Source organism: Rattus norvegicus, chromosome 3, assembly GCF_036323735.1.
Source record: "Rattus norvegicus strain BN/NHsdMcwi chromosome 3, GRCr8, whole genome shotgun sequence".
Classification (NCBI taxonomy): domain Eukaryota; kingdom Metazoa; phylum Chordata; class Mammalia; order Rodentia; family Muridae; genus Rattus; species Rattus norvegicus.
In genome coordinates this window covers 143,471,186-143,489,248 of record NC_086021.1, presented here as the reverse complement: position 1 = coordinate 143,489,248, position 18,063 = coordinate 143,471,186, and the positions used below count along the sequence as shown (strand labels likewise).

General features: G+C 41.7%; 1 protein-coding gene across 16 annotated transcripts in view; it reads right to left on the bottom strand.

Moving 5' to 3' along the window:
* The window catches only part of Plcb4 (phospholipase C, beta 4), a 369,409-nt gene that overhangs the window by 285,881 nt on the left and 65,465 nt on the right, over positions 1 to 18,063 (bottom strand). The window contains exon 1 of one of the 16 annotated variants that reach the window (XM_039104320.2): positions 9,317 to 9,384. The exons of the other annotated variants lie outside the window; for them this stretch is intronic. The gene's annotated coding sequence lies outside the window, so the exon portion shown is untranslated. Of the gene's footprint in view, positions 1 to 9,316; positions 9,385 to 18,063 lie in introns of those variants that run through there. 16 annotated transcript variants of the gene reach the window in all.

Sequence of the window (18,063 nt, the reverse complement as noted above, 5' to 3'; positions counted from 1 at the left end):
CCATCAGAAAGAAAAAGAGAAGAGAAAAATCTGCTGTTTTTCCCAAGGTCCCCAGGGTAATTTGAGCACCAGATCAGCTGATACAATAACTTCTGCTCTAGGGGATCCAACATCATTCTTTTGCCTTCATAGGTGTATTCACACACATACACACACACACACACACACACACACACACACACACATACACACACATACATACAATGCACACGTGTGCACATGCACACACACATATACATAATTCATATACACACATATACATGAATTCATACACACACATACATAAATTAAATTAAATAAAAAAGTCACACACAATGATGACACTATATTTAGAGCATTGCTGCAAGATGACACACTATGTTTCTCACTAAATGTCCGATGATTTTTTTCAAATAGTTTTCAGTTTGTTTACGTATCTCTAATATTTTTAGAGTGTGCACAATCCATATCATTCTAAATGATAATAAGCAATTAGATTACCATTTTATCTTTGGCCTCAAGTCCAGGCAGTCCTCCAAAGGCTACCCAGCTCTGGGCTAAATCATGTCTCTGACTCCATCGCAAAACCATTAGGCAATGCAACAGTCCCTCTCTTCCCCTTCATTCTCCTGCCTTCTCTGCTCTCCTTCCAAACCCAACTCATGGATTTCCTGTCACTCACCAACCTCATTGCCTTTTCCTCACAGACTTAAGTGTAGCGACAATTTCTGAATTTTAGTTTTCTTTTTAAAACGCGGAAATGTTTTAAGAATATATTTTCACTTTAACCCCAGGCGTGGGATATGGCTGCTTCAGACTGCCCATGGCAGCTAGATTTGCCTCGTGCTCTGTCTGGCACGGGTGATTTTGCCAGCTGCAGATAGTTTCTGTGATTGTGCGATGTTTGGAATTCTGGACTTTCTAGAGGGTTTATGAATGCTAGGGCACAGAGAGTGGTGTGGATTGGTTTTGGTCGCTATGGGTCACGGTTTGTTAAGTAGTCATGCACAAAGAAAATGAAGAAGGAATTAGATATTTTAATGGTGAAGACCAAACTTATTTCAAGGAACTCGATGCCCCTGATCAGCAGGAGGTTGTCTAAGGATAATGCGGGTCCCCTTTCTGACCCCTGACTTTATTCAGGGATCTCTTTCCTTTTCTCGCCATCCTTTTTTCTCCCTTATCTATTGTTAGGGGGTTGGAAGAGAAAAAAGATAGAGAAGGGTGGAAGAAAAAAGAACCTACTTAAATATACCCTCACTTAGATACACATAGAGCCCACGATAAGCAAAGAGTACTTTATAATTCATATGATAATCACTTGTTTAGACTTCTATTTTCCCAACATATTGTGATTTCCTTAAAAGCACAAACCAAGTACTATTCATTACTGAGTCCACCAAGCGCCTGCATCACGAGGGTCCCTGCAGAGTGAGCCTTTTCTACTGCTGGAGAGCCTTTTCTAGGTGCTTGAGATGTCTTTCACAGCAGCTTTTAAAAACTCTCAGAGAGGGGATTATAGCTCGCTAGGTGGATGGGAAACTTCGAGAACTAAAGAGAAAAATACATACTCATCTAAAATTAGAATATACAAGATAAGCCTGGAATTTCTAGATGGACAGATGCGCTGTACCTTCTGTCTCCCTACATTGCATATTTTTCATCTTATATGGTTAAGTACATTATAATTAGCTGTATGGACAGTCATCGTAAGGCAGAGTTTCAAATTTTCAATCATACTCATACAGGGCTTCCCACAGAGAAAGCATTCTAATACAATTTAAGTCACCTATTCGAAATATCTTTTGGGATAGGACACCTTCCTATATGGTAAGACATCCTAAATGCTGGGTATCCTAGAAGCTCAAGGATAGCTTATCATTTTCTTCCTAATGTCTCTGGCTGTCCCATTTCACCCAAGTGGTTAGGAAGCACAAGACCTCCGAGATGAGATGGTGCTTTAGTAAGGGCCTCAGCAGGAAACAGATGACAACTTGAATGCACAACTACAGGAGTTTATGAGGTGTGATTTACAACGGAGCTTAGGAAGCCAATCACGGAGCAAGACATAGCTTAGGGCTGGAGCAGGAGAGAGAGAGGTATAGAAACCTACAGAGCACAGCTGTATCAGAAAGCTGTATGACGGATTCTGTAGCTTCCAGATGCGTTGTCATTTGTCAGTATGATGGTGAGAAATCTAAGGGAGCAAGCCCCCGACCTAACCGCCTTCCCCTCATTAATCCCCTCTAGGACCTGCCAGCAGTCCGTGGATGTAGCAGTTAGCACCCACCTAAGAGAACTGGAGAGAAAAGCTCTGGAAAGATGAATAACATCGTCTGTTGGAAGTCTCCTACTTCCTTTCTTCCTGGCCAGTCTCTTCCCTTGGAAGAACACTGGGCATATAAATAAAACCCAGCCCAGGTGAGTAGCATTATGGGAACAGCAGATGTCTAGCAACTTAGCTCTTATTCTTTTCCTGAGTGTGCATGTAGAAGCTGCTAGTGACCCACCCAGATTCCTCCACCTCCCCAGTGACTCAGTTTCCCTGTATGGAAGAAGTATTATTCTAGGAGCCCTTATTCTCCTGTCAGTATATCTTTCAGCTATAAATACAAGTAGGAAAGCTTTTGAACGTCCTTAGACCACAGATGTTGGTAAAGAGTCTCACTCTGACTGCCTACTGTGACAGCTCAGAAACATTGTGGTGTTTCTCAAGTCCCCCAGCACAAAGGAGGTCATTTGCCCATCTTGGGATTAGTCCTCCTCTTAGTTGTCTTTCCTTTCTGTTCCTATTGCTTCTGACCCCTAGTGGCAGATACAGGACCCTCCTGGGTACTATTTATACTCCCAAGTTAAGTTCAAACCAGTTTTTGAAGACACCGACCTAAGGTACTAACTATATAACTATAAGTGTTTACTCTGAAGTAAAGAAAAACATGTTCAATTTAGAATCAGAAACTCAGGTTTCTGCACAGCTGCTTGGCTCTGGCCTCACTTTGACGGACAGCTGAGATGCCAGCCCAGGGTTCGGCAGTCCCGATTATCCTGTGCAGTCCGATAATAAGACAGCCTCTAAGTTCCTGCCTAGCTTCCATGTTTACGAAAATTTATTAGAGGAACAGAAATGCTGAGACTCAAATACAAACTGTCACAAAACTCCATTCTTTACAGTAATCTCTAAAACATGAGTAATTCAGAGAGGGAGAGAGGGAGAGAGAAAGAAAAAGAAAGAGGGAGGGAAGGAGAAAGAGAGAGAACAGAAACTGACTTTTGGATCATCCTAAGATAAATATTAGAAATTAAAATTTTGCCTATCTGCCAAATGGTCATAAGATGGGGTTTTCAACCACATTTCCTAGATTTGACAACATAAAAATTAATTTTCACTTATAAATCTCCCACAAACATCTCTTGACAACCCTTTTGCTGTCTTCTGGCTGGAGATAAACTCAGGGTCTAGCCTGTACCAAACAACTATTCTATCAGAGAAGTGCAACACTAGCCCTGTTGTCGACTGTTAATCCACTTTGGCTTGTGTTTGGTTTTGGTAAGTTTTCTGGTATTTGGGAGACTCCAGCCCAGATTCTCACTCTAACGATGCACACAGGACAGCACCCTGAGCCCTAATACTCTGATATGTGTGTACACATTGAAGAAATGGGAGGCTTAGGTTATCCGCATCATTTGCATAGTATCTGCCTACTCTAGTATTTCTTCTTTAAACGAATAGAGTAACCTCAAATTCTACATTTAGACTCTGGTCTTGGGTGTTACTTTACCCAGTGCACTGTTCTAGAGCAAAGCCTACCTACTCACTGGCTAACTTGCTGGGTCCTAAGCATCCCGGAACTGATTCTTAAGAAGGAGGTTTAGGTGCTAGCCATATAGTGGTTTACGACAGCATGTTTCATTTTCAGCTCTTGCAGTTAAAACATTAGCAGAGAGCAATCATTCACGAGCGTGACTGGTAGTCACAACCTTTCAGTACTTTTCGGAAACATACTGCAGGGGAACAGAAAGCATGTATGAATGCTGGGAGGATACTGGGTAGTGGGCAGAAATGACCGTAAGAGACCCCAAAGTTCCTTGACATGTCATCTTAGTCAGCTCCCTTATAACAATGGTGCCATGCATAGCTACATGGGAAATCAGAAAAACAACAAGGAGGTTTCTAAAAATCCTTCAGGTGCTGTTGGGGCTCTTCTTCCTGGTCCTGGTAAGCAAGAGGCTGGGAGATTTGGCAAGCAGGCGAGGCAGCATGGGAACCAAGGCGAAGTTTTAAATTTGTACTATATAGGCACACTATCTGAAAAATGGTTTCCTCCCAGCTTCCTCCAACATGAGGGACCATCAGCTGTTTCTCTGTGATAGCTGAAGAGAAGTGGGGAAATGAGGTCATACAAGGTCACTTGCCAAAAAGTTATATACTAAATATCACAGTTATAAACTTGAACAAAGTGCAAGGGCTAATTTTATGGACATAAAAAAATCATAAAAGTGCTAAAAGTATTAAATTACCAAAACAGGAAATACTGAATCACATTGTTAGAAATGTTAACATGAGTAACTTCGATCTGCCTAGATACTGGTATCAGTAGTTCTCACAGTTGGGTATGTGACAGGATTACCTGGGAACCTTGAAATTTCCAAGTCCCAGGATATACACACCCAAGACACAACATCTTTTCTAACTGATCAATAGCAAGGACATTATTTGACGAGCTACTATTGTGACAGCTCAAAGCCAACCTGTATTATGCTGAGCTAATGCTAATGAGGCTTAGGGTAGAAGATAGTGCCTTCACCCCCTTGGCTCTTCCCCTCACATTTGCTCATCATTAGCACAAAGCTCTGTCTCCTCACCCCTTGTCAATCTGAAACTGCTGCTTCAAGCCACCCACAACTTGATACCCACAAAGCAGATAAATAAGACTGATGAAAAGGCAGTGTCAAATGCAGAACGTTGAAGCCATGACTGTCATGGGGAATGGTGTCCTTGGTGTCTTTCCAGGCATGGCTTACCTATTCGAAAGGAAGCTGCCTGACAGAGTGGGCTACACACTGCTATCAACATGCTCAGCTCTGGCCCCATTCAGGTTGCATTATCATTTAGACATTCATCCACTCACTGAATGTCCACTAGCCATGTAGCTTGGTCCTATCTCTCTCTGAGCTTACAAGTTTGTCGGAACAACAGAATCTATATAGTAACTGCAAGTCAGAAGTAGGGACGGTCGGGCAGTGCAGAGTGATAGATCCATCACCCAGAGGAAGCCATTACCTGCATGGAAAGGGGAGGTACTCCAAAGTGCAGCTACAATAGGCAAAGACCTGTGAAAGCAGAAATGTGACCTCAGGAAGCTGAAATCAGAAAGAGAGAAGGGCTGCCAGAGGTCAGGGGTAAGACAGTATAGGGGGCAGCAGCAGGAAGAAGTGTGGGCCTTCCCCTAGGGCAGGGCTTACCAAAGCTACTGACAGGTTAGGACAGTACCAGACTGTCCTAAGCATGTGTTCAGTAATCTGTGTCTATTCCTGGCAACTTGTCTTATTCTGGGCTTGTTTACCTGTTTTACAATCAGTACAGAAGGACACAGTAGTATCCTCAAACTGCCAAAAATGTGCCCAAATATCACAAGTGGTCCCACTGGAGAACCACTGAGGATGACCTGGGTGGGGCAAATATCTTCGTGGGTGTTTTCAGTAGGTCTGTGAAGAGGGGGGCATCATCCAGCTGTGATATAAGTCAACAGCCAGGGCTGTATTTTGGATAATCTGTAACTTCATGGAAACTTCAGTTATTTTTACCTCATGTTAGAACTGTTGTACATACTTGAATATTGCCACAAAAAAAAAGAAAGAAAATAAAAAAGGTAATGTCATTTCACTTGTTACTGAAATGTATACCTTATCACAGCACAATTTATATAGTACTTTAATAACGGTGTTTCAATATAATGGTTTCCTTTGTAGCTCCTGTTTCTTTTGTTATTTAAAGCATGATGAGAGAACACACCCACAGTCACAGTATTTGACAGGCTGAAGCAGGAGGATTGCAAATTCAGGACCAGCTACACAGCAAGTATAGGGGGGGGGAGGGGACGGGAGGAGAGAGAAGGGGAAGGAAGGGGAGGTGACACACACACACACACACACACACACAAATGTAATTTTAAAAATTTTTTTAAAGTAAATAAAAGGCGAAGGAAAGTTAAAGGCATCAAGGGCATCTATTCAAATCTAAAGCAAGCCTCCTGCCCCATGGACAAATGAGCAAGAGAAGGAAAGAGGCTGCCTAGACCCCACCACCAGTCAGAAGTGGGCCCAGGCATGATGCTCAACATGGGCTCCATATGCTTCCCATCTACTAAATCATAAGGAAAAGCAAAGAGAACCTCACTCCCCCCCATCATGGGACATGTGAGCCCGAACATTTAGCACTGGAATTCGAGCTTTGTAAACGTGGGCAGAAGGAGGCAAAGACAGAAAGGAAAAAAAAATATGTATATGTCGACTCATCTTTACTGAAGGAAAGCAGCAGTAATAATAGGAAAGTTTAAATATTAATTGAGCCCTAGTATGTATCAGGTACTTTTCTAAGCAGTTCATCTACCAAATAGCTTGTAAAAACAACGTGAACCTAATTTCAGAGATGAGAAAACAGAGTCCCAGTGAGATTAAGTGGGTTTCTATTGTTGTGATAAGACAGCATGACCTAATGCAACCTAATGAGCAAAGGGTTTATCCCACTTCCAGGTCACAATCTATCACTGAGAAAAGTCGGGGCCAGAACTCGAGGTGGGAACTTGGAGCCAGAAGTGAATCAGAAGCCATAGAGGGATGCTGGTTACTAGTTTGCTTGCTCACCTTACTTTCTTATAGCACCCAGGACCACAGGAATCATCAATCAAGATAAATAAATAAATAAATAAATAAATAAATAAATAAACAAACAAACAAACAAACAAACCACAGCTTTTCCCCTGGCCAAGTCTGGTGGGGACATCTTATCCACTGAGGGTTCCTTTTCCCTAGGTTGGATCAGGTTGACATAAAAGTAGCTGTCACAAATCCCACCCACAGGGGTGGTAGAAGGCCGACCCTGCACTATGGCACTATGGCAATGCCCTGAAGTGCCCACAGCACTGGAAGGGGTGTCCTCTTTCCATTAGACAGGGTGAAGAAGTTACAGGTCACAAAGATTCTATATCTCATTAGCAAGGACCCAAGAGAAGACTAGAACCCAGAGTTGAACAGCCAGTATGGCGTCCGACTTGATCTCTGGTTTAGGATTTAGTTTGGAAGAATAGAAGAAAGGAAAGGATGAGGAGGAGAGTGAATAATGGATTAGCAGGAAGTCAAGTGCAAGGTCAACAGAAGGAGAGAAAAGCGACAGCTCCACGGAACTCAATCCTGGTGCTCAGACAACTCCAGCTCCATCTCAGAGCCGGAGCAGAAATCAGTCATGGCTCCTTGAACCATGAAAAACCAGCCAGACAAGCTATTAATGTCACCCCAAAGTGTCTTCTAATTTAATGTAATTTCATGCCGCTATGAACCAGCCAGAAGGCGTACAGTTGAAGGGAAAAGGCCTAGAGACAGCGAGCTGCCTTCCTAGGAATCCCTTGGAGATCCCTTTCATGACAAGTTGCCTGATTTTTCCCATTTCAAATCACCCCTCCTACTTTTTGATGGACATCCTGAATGTTCTCAGTCCAGAGACCGAGCATGCTTTCCTTGTTTGGGCTTCATGTCAGTTTCATATCTGATCTTATAATTTCTATCTATCCTAAGAAAACAGGTTGCTCCCTGTTCCCCAAATAGTTGCCTTTGTACGAAGTCAACAAACATTTCTAACTTCCCATATATGAGATCAGATACATTTGCTCCTAACCCAGAGCACTAAGCCATCGCGTGTGCATATGATCCATGTGTACAGTGGGAAAACAATGCAAGCATAGGCGACAACTGCTGGCACTTCCTCCCTGACAACGCACAATACTTGCACTGGCTGTCGATCTTTCTTAGCTAAACATACTCCCTGCAACGACAGTCATTTATTTGCTTCAAGCCAGCTAGATGATACACTAATTAAAGTAACTTACCTTCTAAACTCAGAAGAGGGGAAAGCAAGAAGCATTCTAAAGGCTACAGGAATCTAGAGGCTAAATGTTTCTTTCAGGTCTGGGGACTGTAGATGGGCCGCAAGCCTCAGAGACATGCATGTTTCCCTTTGAAATCACAAAGCCCAGGATTTACTATCTGTGGCTTGCAGCAATGCATTAAACAGAGCTGGTCCATAAATGCTCAAGCTGAACATCCCATTAAAAGCCTTCAGAGATCAATGGAAGTTCACACCCTGCTAGAAGCCAGACTTCTGGAAAGACAATGAAGAAGAGCTGTGATGGGCACAGGCTGCAGGCATCTTCAAGCTGAAGTGGAACACAGGTATCAGAAACTCATCCATTTCCAAGCTCACTACTAAGAACATACTTTTTGTGGAAAACACACTACATAAGTAACATTACAAAGAGAGATAAGAACAACGGACTAGATACGACCAAAGAAGATCCCCTGAGTTCATACTGGCTTTTTAAAGAGAGCTTTAAAAAGACTGGTTTTGTACAAGATGTTACAGGATTTAAATGCTGATGGGAACAGACTTAAGTGTCTTGAACCTGTGGCTGAACAGGGTGGAAATGAAAGATGGACAGGAGTAAGACTCAGACTTGTCGCCCAGACTGTACACACACTCTCTAGATACTGAGTGTGTGTGAGTGTAGGTACGGATTCAGCATACTACCACTCTACAGCTATACCTCTATAAGTGAGAGTGTGAGTGTGTGTGTATGTGTGTGAGTGTATGTGTGTGAGTGTGTGTGTAAGTGTGTGTGAGTGTGTGTGTATGAGTGTGTGTGTAAGTGTGTGTGTGAGTGTGTGTATGAGTGTGAGTGTGTGTGAGTGTGTGAGTGTGCGTGTGTGAGTGTGTGTGAGTGTGTGTGAGTGTGTGTGAGTGTGTGTGTGAGTGTGTGTGAGAGTGTGTGAGTGTGTGTGAGTGTGAGTGTATGTGTGTGAGTGTGTGTGTGAGTGTGTGTGAGTGTGTGTGTGTGAGAGTGTGTGTGAGTGTGTGTGAGTGTGTTGTGTGAGTGTGTATGTGAGTGTGTATGTGAGTGTGTGTGAGAGTGTGTGTGTGAGTGTGGGGGGTGAGTGTGTATGTGTGTGTGTGTGTGTGTGTGTGTGTGTGTGTGTGTGTGTAGGTGTGGATTCAGGACACCACAACTCTCCAGCTACAGAGTGTGAGTGTATATGAGGACAGCTGGGGATTCAGCATTCCTCTTACCTCTCTTTTCCTAGCTTCTCCTGAGGCAAACACTACTTGAAGATTTCAGAAGGACAGCTTGTTTATTAGCACATCATTCCAAGAACTGTGAGGAGGAAATTGGGGAGATGAGCACATCATTTGAATGGATTAACAAAATGTACATACGTACAATGAAGTAATATGAGTCTTAAAAATGAACAAAATTCTAGCACATGCTAACATCATGGACAAACCTTAAAGACACAGCTAAGTGACTATGTGAGTCACAAAAAGACCACCTCAAGTAGTTAATTCATCTAGGAAGAAAAAAAGGATGTCTGTTGCCAAAAGCAAGGAGGGGGATAAAAAAATAACTGTTCAATAGATACTGTTTCATTTTGTAAAATGAAGAAGTTCTGGAAACCAATGGAGGTTATGGAAGCCCAATAACTTGAATGCACTTAGGGCTGCTCAACTGTCTTCTTGAAAGTAGCCAACACACATGCACTCATGTGCACATGCACACACACACACACACACACACACACACATGAAACACACATACATGCATGATACACACACACACACACACACACACATGAAACACACATACATGCATGATACACACACACACACACACACACACACACACACACACCAATAATGAAATAGTTAAGGTGGAACAAATGATGTGTATCTCACCACAATAAAGGAGATGCCACAAGTTTCATAAAATCAGAGGACCTGCAATGTCTACAACACAATCAAAGACTTAAAAACAAAAACAAAAACAAAACAAACAAACAAAAACCTCATGATCAGGAGAAACAAGTGAGGCCCAGAAAAACCACCAACAGGAGGATAGGAAGAAAGCTGTGAAATAAAAGATCAGATGTCTGTCTTTGGGTCTTTGGTTTTGGAATTTTTTTTCTTTTCTGGTTATAAAAATAATCTGCAGTAAAAGTTTAACATACACAAAGTTAGAGTTTCTCACCCATAATCCCCTGGTATGGTTGGTGCTCTTATAATGTGCAGCTTAGAGTCCTACGTGCAAAACCCCAGCTGCCAGTCAGTGGCTTATGCTGCTACTGACCTAGCATCCTCGCTCTCTGAATACATAGGGTAACAGCAAATCCTGTGTCCCTGTCTTTGAACAGCTTGCCACTCAAAACGTAGTCCTCACATACATCAGGAGCCTCAGCAGTCCTAAGAAGTCTTTCATGCACAGACTCTAGACACACTCTGGTTGTGCATCTGTATTTCAGCAAGATTATGGGGTACACCTTACAGGTCTAAAAGTCTGAGATGCAGGGTATTAACACAGCCTTTTGACTGTTCCTATCATTTCTAAAGAGTGTTAGACTTGCTACATCTTTCAAACCTTATAAACTGTCAGCCTTCACATTTTGTTCCTGCCCTGTCTCAGCCACCGTGGCCGTTGCTCAACTTCCCGATCTCATTTCCTCCTTGCAGTTTCCCCTGCCTAGAACACTCCCCAAATGTTTTTGATAACCTCTTCCCATCACTTCTGTTCCAGCACAGATAACACCCACCTCAGATGTTCTAGTTTGATTTCTGTTTGTGTGATAAACACTATGACCAGAGGCAAATTGGAAAGGAATGGATTGAAAACATTTTACAGTTGACAGTCCATTGTTTAAGGAAGCCACGGTGGGAGCTCAAGCCAAGAACCTGAAGCAGAAGCCATGGAAGAATGCTCATTATTGGCTTGCCCACCTGCCTAGGGATGGTGCTGCCCACAGTGGACTGGAGTCTCCTATATGAATCATCAATGAAGAAAATGTCCCACAGACATGCTCACAGATCAATCCAATCAAGGTAATCCCCCAGTCTCACTTCCTCAGGTAATTCTGGGCTGTGTCAATTTGATAGCCAAGATTGGCCATCACATCAGAGAAGATGCTCGCCAGGTTTCAAATGAAGGAACTTCATTACTTGGCATAAAATTATTTGACACAGTATGTGCGTCGATATTATTAATGTATTTTTTCAGATAATGCCATCTGAAAGAAAAACAAACATGACAGCAAACAGTTTTTTTTTTATTTGATGGAATTGAAAATTCTGTTGTAAGGCAAGTTTAAAAGACTAAACGGGTGTTCTCCCAAGAATAAATGCTTCTTTTGTAATTCAATTCAATACTCTTGGATTTTTTTTTTCTTCAGACCTCTAAAGAAAAAAAGGAAAAGCAAATGAATCGGCATGTTGAGACTCGCTCTGAATCGCTTGTGTTCCCAAGGCTGCCGGTTTACTGAGCTTAATATCTTTTTGTCTTTGTCTCATACCAACTTTGTTGGTAACAACAGGGCCTTGTGCACATGCGCAGTGATGCGATTATCAGCGTGTTAGCCCTCTCGCTTTCAGAAACAAAAATGAAACCACAGCGCAGCAGCACGCTGTCGAGGCAGAATTCACTAAACCTGGAGGTATTACCTGCTTTTGCTGGGAAGGGGAGTGCAGAAAGAGACAGATATAAAGTAGCCAGAAACTTGATCTCTTAAACTTACAGGCACACATGACACTCTGTGTCTAAGAATTCTGCTCTTAGAACTGGATCCTAAAGATATGGAAACACATGTATGGTCAGTGAATGACATCACAGCCTTATTTGTAATTGGAATTTAAAAAAATTATAGTACTAGACAGTGAGTTAAGTAAGTCATAGAATAGAGCAAGCCATTCACAATAGAACTTGTTTAAAGCTCTAGTCAACAACGTGGAAAGTGTGCCGAGCCCTCGCTGCAAGCCTGTGGCCAGCCCTGGCTACCTGGAGGCTGAGTATGCAAGCATCACAACCTGAAGGGCAGCTTGGTCCAGAGTGAGCTGAAGGCTGGCCAACTTCATGAGGACCAGGGATGTCGTTCAGCGGTAGATGGCTCAGCGGTAGATTATAACCTCTGGGGCAGTCCCTAGTACTACGAGAACTTACTTGTGATGTAAAAAAAAAAAAAAAAAAGAGTTCCTGCTAGGTTCTTTTTCATACCAAGGTTTATAAGAATGGATCTTCAGTCCAGCCACTATCTTTAATTTCACAGACATATCAGTCCTTCTTGTCCCCTTCCCTTCTTTTCTTCAGTTTTTCAAAGAACTCGTCACCACCACATAGAGACATGGAGGTCACTGTCCATCTCCTGCACGAACACAGTAACCCCAAGAAAAGAGGAGCTAAGAGCTCAGCACCACACACTGTGCCCAGGCACACAGGACCCCGCACATGTGACCTGGGAAACAAAAGACTGGCTAGAGCATCCTGCATACATAAGGGACATGAGACATGGGCCAGACAGTCCCAAAATACTCCTGGTGGCTCTGGCTGGGTAGTGAGAACACTCAAGCTTCATTCTCTTCTTATATTGATCTATATCTACCAAATTTTATGTCATAGTATAAATAACTATATCCTCTTTTAATTGTGTCTGTGTGTGTATATATATATATATTATATGTGTGTATGTATATGATATTATATATTTATATACTTAAATGTATGCTAAATATATACTTATATTTAAATAAATGCAAATATTTCCCCTTTGTTTTATAATATATGTAAACAACTTTTTTTAAAGATTTATTTGTTTATTTTATATATAAGTACACTGTAGCTGTCTTCAGACACACCAGAAGAGGGCATCAGGTCCCATTACAGATGGTTGTAAGCCACCATGTGGTTGCTGGGATTTGAACTCAGGACCTCTGGAAGAGCAATCAGTGCTCTTGAATCCTGAGCCATCTCTCCAGCTCATGTAAACAACTATATTTGGTGATCTAAGAAGAGTACTCTTCATTCCATTACTGCCAACTTCTACAAAATGGAAAAAAAATAACATTTTACTCTTCAAATCAAATAACCAAAATGAAATCTCAAAGGAGAGGTTAAAAGATACCAATATGTCCTTTCTTGCTTCTCACAGCACACACCCTCATCAGTTACACAACAAAGCTCAGAGCACAGTCCTTAACAAGATGTCTGGTGCCCTGCTCCTCCCTCTCTGACTTGTGGAGCACTCTGTGGTTAGAGCAGGAGGTGACAGTCACATCTCAGCGGGCTTCCTACAGTTTCACTCCCATTGTATTGGAAGGCGACACAACCACACAATTGCATCACTGTGTCCTCCTGCTTGGAAAGCAGAAGTGTCACCAAGAGACACCTGGGGGGAAGCAAGCGGGTGGAGGAAGGCATTCAGAAACTCCCTGAAGACAGCCAGCGGGTCAGCCTTAACATTGTCATTGTATCATGTTCCTTACAGAGTGGTAAGAAGGCTTAAAATGCGCTTCCTGGGCTATAGTCAATGCTTCCACTTTCAGTTCTTTTACTATAAGCATTTTAGAATTAATAAACTAAAGATCAGATGCTATTCAAAAGCACTGACTGCAAAGGTCATACTTGTCAAATAATAATGCAGATGAAAATCTGCATAGGGAATAGTGTGTGCAGAGAGAAGGGCACAGTGTGTGCAGAGAGAAGGGCACAGTGCGTGCAGAGAGAATCCCCACAGGCAGCCAATATCTAAAGGATCAGAAATGGCCCGCTCCTTTACACAGGGTGTGGTGGGTGCTGTTGAACTGGCTGCCCAGGGTCGACTCCAAACCTCCTGCCTCAGCCCCACACCTGCTCCTTCTGTATCTTCCTCCTCCTCTGCCTCTGTAGCATTTCCCTTCATGCAGGGCCTGGAAGGAGCCAAAGGACGCTCACATTAAAGGGAGTGTTTCTTTGTTATCTGCATGAAGTCAACCATTCATTCTATTCTGAAAGCTGTGGCAGAATTCCTTAAGCATTTCTTTAAAAACGCTGATTTAATTTTGTAAGTGATTTTTCAATGCTCTAGATTCAATGTAAGAAAGCCACGACCCAACTGGAAAATCAGGCATGGCATTAGCATCTGTAAAGCGCGCAAGCCGAGAATGGTTTTCACACGTTTAAGTGGCTGAAAAGAATCCGAAAAGCAAGCACTTCGTGACACATGATCAAATGGATTCAAAACTTGTTGCTCGTGAGTATACGTTTGCCAGGATGCCACTATCCCCGTTCACCTGAGTACTGTTTGTGACTGTTCTTGGCCATAAGAATGAAAAACTAAAATGAAAACAATATCAAAAAACTCTCACTTTCTGGACTTGACAGAAAAAGTCTGTCGACTCCAACTCACGTCGCAGGTGCATGTATATACAATATGACAGCCACATTCACCACGAAACTGTAAGCCTCTGCGTCATGAGCTTTATGTACATTATTTGACAGTAGTTTAAATAGGAAAGGTTTCTGCAAATCAGCATCTACCTGTTTTGTAAAGGTGTGGATGAGAGAGCTGGAGAAACGTTTGCAATCCTGACAGAGAACAGTTTTCTCCATATTTTTCTGTCAAATAGTTAGGTAGTGTTTTTCTGTTTACTAATACAATGTTATTGCCTGTACTAAGAATATACAATCATCTCGTTAGTTTCTCTGGGCTTTGTGGTTTTGTTGTTGTTGTTTTGGTTTTTGCTGGGTTTTGTTTTATTTGAGACAAGGCCTATGTACAGCCTTGGCTACCCCGAAACTCACTCTGTATAGAAATCCACCTGTCTCTGCCTCTCTCGGGCTGGGATTAAAGGTGTGTGCCACCAGGTGGAGCATCTCGTGGTTTTCTTAAAGTTATCATTACAAGCGGCATCTTCAAAGTAGTGTCTTCACCATGGAAATATGAACTCTTATAAACGGCATTATACAGTACAGTACAGTAACGTTTGCGCCACAGTAATACGCAGCGGTAAGTATTTTAATAGTTATAGAATTTAGGCTGGTGAGAAGGCTCAGTAGGAGGTATAGGTTCCTGCTTCGAAGCCTGACAACCTAAGTTTAAGCTGAGGACTCACATGGCGTAGGGAGAAAAATGACTCCTATACACTATTGTCTGATCATCATACACACCACGGTCTCTGACCCACCTACATACAGACACAGGCTGTTTCTGAGTTCCGTATAAAGACAAAACACTTTAAAGTAGTCCCACTCTTAACCCTTGGTGATCCTCGTGACCCTCGATCACTCCAAGGGATCATGACTGATCATTTCTACTTTAATAAGAATGTACCTGTCCAGAATGCTTGGCTTATGAGGTTTTCCCAATGCATATTACACATAAAATTCATATAGCCATATGTTCAATTATACCACTACATTTTATTACCTTACTTTTTATTTTTAAAATTAAATTTTACTAATTTATGATTTAAAAACTTGCAAATAATAAGAAACATCACACACCAAAATTAGCCAGACCCAAAGGTCAAAATAACTTCTATATAGTCAAAAGCTGTGGAGCTTCAGATTAAATTTTACACATATACTCAAGCACGCACATACACACATAAATCAAACAGATGAACATTAAAAAATTACATTTCCATTATCAAGTATATTTCATGTTCTTATCCTCCACCAAAAACAAGATCCGTAGCAGCATTAGAACTAATCAGTTAACTTTACATCCTTTTCTCACATCCGTGACTGGCATCCAGTCCTTCAGCAGACCCTTATATTAAGCCTTTTCTACAAATTATACTGTACCCACCAGCACATTTGCTAATAAATAAATATATCAGCCAACTTCTGCATGTGAGAGAGAAGGTTCTTGGTTTCCCTTTCTAAGATCATGTGACCTCACTTAATAGTAAATATTCTAATATATTAATATATATTCTATTATTAGTTTATTGTATATTAATTTATAATATTATATCATTATATATTAATATATTATATATAATATAATAATGTATACTATATATATTACAATATATTATATATAACATTATATTATATATAAACCATTTTTCTGATTTTTAACTTCATTATTCTTTAGTATTCACATATATATCCACATGTATTCATATTTATGTTCACATTATATATACACACTATCCATTCATCTGCTGATGAACCACTAATTTGGCTCCAGTGTTTTGATGAGGCAGCAGTAAACAAAGGGGGTGTGAATATCTGTGTGGACGGCTGTGGAGTTCTCTCATGTTTCCTATTTTAAACAGGTAGCAAAATGTTTCAGAGATGCGGCACTGCGTGCACAGGGGCAGGGCGTGCTAGCTCCTGGTTGAACCACATTTATAATTCAATTCCTGCCAATTCATGTTGGCTTTTACACTGCAAGCCAAATAGTCCTTTTAACTATACTCAGATGCACAATAATTGACAGCTCATTACAACAAGTGGTCTCAGGGGGAAAGTAGAGAGGTAGTGGTGTATAAATGCTTTAGTCTCTAAGCATGGCCTAACATGAAGACAAATAAAACCCACTCTCCCCTTAGATACACTGGATCTTTAAATGTTTCCATTAAACAAAATCAATATCCTTTTTCCTCTCTTAAATATTGCATGCTGAAATCCAAAGAATACAATAAATTAACCTAAGTTTTCCCATGAAATATAGGCATTATAATTCTTATAAGTCCGTAACTTAAAGAGCAGAAATTAGTATTTTGTTTTGTTTTACGAGTCAAGTTGTGCCGTGGCCCAGATTGGCCTCAGACTAGTTAAATATCCAGGCATGAACTTGAACTCTCAATCTCCCTGCTTCTACCTCCTGAGTGTTGAAATTACAGACCTGGGCCACTACACCTATTGTCATTCGAGGGTAAGGCTCGATCCCAGGATTTTGGGATGTCAGGTAGGCACTCTACCAACTGAGACCTGCTCCAGCCCCCAGTAACAGTTTTTAAAGTAATGGGATAAAGGACACCAAATTATGGAACAAAAGGATATTTCTAAAGCAGTCCCTAAAATCTACGTTTCCCTGAATTACACAAGCACAGCTACAGAGGAAGGAACTGGGCCAACCGCTCTCTATCAGCATAACGTTTGTGATGTCAGCTGTGGCCTTTGTAGGGGCAAGAAGCATTAACAATGTTCATTTTCAATTTTCCTGAGTTTTCAAAGTTATCTTCGACAAACAACATTTTTACAATAAGAAAAAAATACAATACTCTTTCTTCATCTCTTGTCCGATTCAATATCCGTCAGAAAAACACGGCACTGTTAAAATACGGGCCTAACCACAACCATAGAAGACCAATAAGCGTTATTTCGTTTATTGTTTTCTACCAGGTCAAACGTTGGTAGAAAATAGTTAAACACATAACATTTCTTTTCAAGTGTAGAGGGGGAAACAGAGAGAGAAATACTACTGATAATAAGGTGCAATATTTAATACCTCGTATTCTCCAGTTTGAGACTAAAACGAAACCTGATTTCAGGAACAGGCATTAAACATAATCACCTTAATATCAGCAGGGGGAAAATACTGAGCCAAAGTTACTGTTGAACTTCCGACTACCTGTGTCTACTTTCCGGCACTGGGACAGCCAACGTCCACATCCCGCCATGCCCCGTACACGGCATGCAAGGCTAAGAACCCTAGCCCAGCATCGCCTGTAGGAGACTGGTGTTTCACACGCATTTGTTTGAGTGCCTATGTTGGACACATGTTGTTGAAACCTTCACTAGAGCGCTATTTCTGCCGAGGGCTCACCTTTGCCTTTCAAAGCAAAACAAAAATTCTCCCTGCAGGGTTTTAGACTATCCCAGTAGCCCACTTTATGGTAATGTGTTCCTCGGTGGCCTACTTGGGCTCAGAAAACTGAGCACACACCACTTCCCACAGTCAGAGCAGGCAGAAGCTGGTCCTGGCTGAGAGAATAAGCAGGTGTGACTGACGCTACTGAAGTTGAAGGAAAGATGAGAAACTGTGGGGAGGGTGGAAGGGGGTGGG